The 2,694-nt window shown below is 45.3% G+C and overlaps 1 pseudogene; it reads left to right on the forward strand.

Annotated features, from left to right (window-relative positions):
• The first annotated feature begins 597 nt into the window (after positions 1-597).
• Positions 598-2,461, forward strand: LOC109687254 (acyl-coenzyme A diphosphatase NUDT19-like; annotated as a pseudogene).
• Positions 2,462-2,694: the final 233 nt, after the last annotated feature.

Raw genomic sequence — 2,694 nt, forward strand, 5'->3', positions numbered from 1 at the left:
TACCTACGTGGGAGGCTGAGATCTAAAGGATCAAGGTTAAAGGCCAGACAAGGCAAATAGTTCTTGAGACCCCATGTCCAAAGAGACCAGGACAAAGTGGACTGGAGGTGTGGCTCAAATGGTAAAGCACCTGTTGTAAGTGTGAAGCCCTGAGTTCAAAATCCTAGTCCTAATCGTCCCTGCAGAATGAACGAAAATAAACAAAAGTCAGGCTTTGGTTTTTTTTTTTTAAAATTTGGTTTTAAGAATTAAGTCAAACTGGGTGCTAGTGGCTCACGCCTGTAATCCTAGCTACTCAGGTGGCAGAGATCAGGAGGATCATGGTCAAAGCCAGCCAGGGCAAATAGTTCATGAGACCCTATCTCAAAAATACCCATAATGAAAAAAGCTTAGTGGAGTGGCTCAAGGTATAGGCCCTGAGTTCAAGGCCCAGAACCACACACACACACACACACACACACAAAGAATTAAGTAAAAAATTATCTGATACGTTTTTAAGTTATGATAACCCTCTTCCCACCTTGGGTTGAAGTGTAGCACACACACAGAAAAGTGCATGGATCACAATTGTATAGCCCAAGGACTTTCTTAGAATGAATGCATCCATGTCCCCTCTTTCTCAGCACCGTGTTCTTAAGTGTACCCCCGCCCCAAATTCCCATGTTGAAGCCCTGCTCTACTACCATAAAGACAGGATCTTCTGAAGACGAGTAAGGACAATGAGTTCATCAGAGTGCACTAAACCGATAGGATTGGGGACCTTATCAGAAGAAAAGACTAGAGGCCTTTGAAGAGGCGGGCGTGCTCTTGCTGCGGCCTCGGTCGGCCCCCGAGCCCGCGGGCCCAACCCGGGAGCTCACCTGTGCCTTCGAGCCGCCGTCCGGCCTGGCCGCCTGGCGCGCGCGCGTCCGCAGCGACCCGCGCGAGTTCCTGCAGCTGTGCGCGCACCTGGACTGCACGCCCAACATCTGGGCGCTGCACGACTGGAGCGGCTGGGTCACGCCCTTCGCGCGCTCGTCGCCAGGCCGCCGCTTCGACACCACCTTCTACCTGTGCTGCCTCTGCCAGCCGCCGCCCCGTCGACCCCGACAATGCCGAGGTGGTGGATTCCCAGTGGTTATCTCCGTCAGAGGCAACTGAAAGCTTCATATCAAAAAAAATTTGGTTGCCACCTCCACAGTTCTATAAAGTAAGAAGACTTGAAAACTTTGCCTCTCTCTCTACCTTGCACAAATTTTGTTTGGATCATGCATCAGAAATATCTGAAAGATGGCTACCCATCACACTGGTCACTGCGGACTCAACGCCCCAGCTCTTGCCAGGAGATGAGCTGTACGTAGAAGACCCATACTATATAGAAAATCATCTGTGTACAGAAAAAAAGACTGAAGAAATCATGAAGGAAGGCAAGAGATTTCACCGACTAGTGATACACAATAGCCATCTTTACAGTGTCCATGTGACTATTCAGTCAAAGTATAAACACATTTATCCCAAGAGCTACACAGTAAGCAAGAGCCATCTGTAGGGTGCTGCTAGCTCAGATGCTGGCCACTTGCAGTAGCACTAATGAGTAACGAGGGCTGACTAGCCATGACTGAAGCCTAAGGAACTTTGTGCCACCAAAGCAATAATGCAGTGTTTCTTATAAGGTATCAATGATCTCACTCTGCATAATCTTATTCCGAGTTCTGTATTGTTTTAGCTCAAAGGGTTGAGATGTTCTCTTGCCCTGGTGCTAACTGTCCTGTGTGTTAGCACTTTGTGGGATGGGCTTTGAAGGTTGCTTCATGACTTTCTGTTGGAATTAACCCAAAGGCACCTGGTTAGATGCTGAACTGTAGACTGAGGCAACCTTCAAGGGGTAATGTTGTTTTCTTGCTGTCTTGAGTTTGATGATTAAGATATAATTTTGGTTTAAAACCAAATAGCATTAGTTATTGTGTGTCATAAATTAGAAATCTACTTTAGTTAATATTTTAAAGAAACATGAAGCCATCCTACAACCATCAACTTTTATGCTCTGAAGTTATACTTGGTGAGTGCAGAGAGATTAGAGAGATAACAGTGCTAAGTTAATGAGTTTATTTTCAGTATGCTCACATGGGTCATTTTTCCATATCCATTAGTGTTTGTTTTGTTTTGTTTGTGGTGGTATTGAGTTTGGACTTAGAGCTTTGCACTTTTCCAGGCAGGTGCTGCACTGTTCCAGCCACACCTCCAGCATCCCACTGCCCATTTTTTTTTGGATGGTCTCACTGTGTAGCCCAGGCTAGCCTCAAATTCACAATCCTCCTGCTCAGCCTCCAGAGTGCTGGGATTACTATGCCTCGCTGGAAAAATCTTTTACTGATTAAAGGTGGACAATGATAGGAAGTTATCAATTCTATTTCAAGATCTTTGATAATGATTTTTTTTTGGAAATGTCTTAGTTTTCCTATCAATAAAATAAAGGCAATGATAAAAAAAAAAAAAAAGAAGAAGACTACAGTAGCTCTTTGTCTGTGTGCACACAGAATACAACCACGTGAGGGCACAGTGGAAGAGAGCCCTCACCACAGACTGAATCAACTAGACCTTGATCTCAGACTTTCCAGGCTACAAACTCCAAGAAAACAAATTCCCTTGGGTTAAGCTGTCCAGTCTGTGGTATTTTTCAATTGAGGCTCACACAGAAGAATACACCCAGCCATC

The sequence above is a fragment of the Castor canadensis genome, chromosome 2 (genome assembly GCF_047511655.1).
Source record: "Castor canadensis chromosome 2, mCasCan1.hap1v2, whole genome shotgun sequence".
NCBI classification, from domain to species: domain Eukaryota; kingdom Metazoa; phylum Chordata; class Mammalia; order Rodentia; family Castoridae; genus Castor; species Castor canadensis.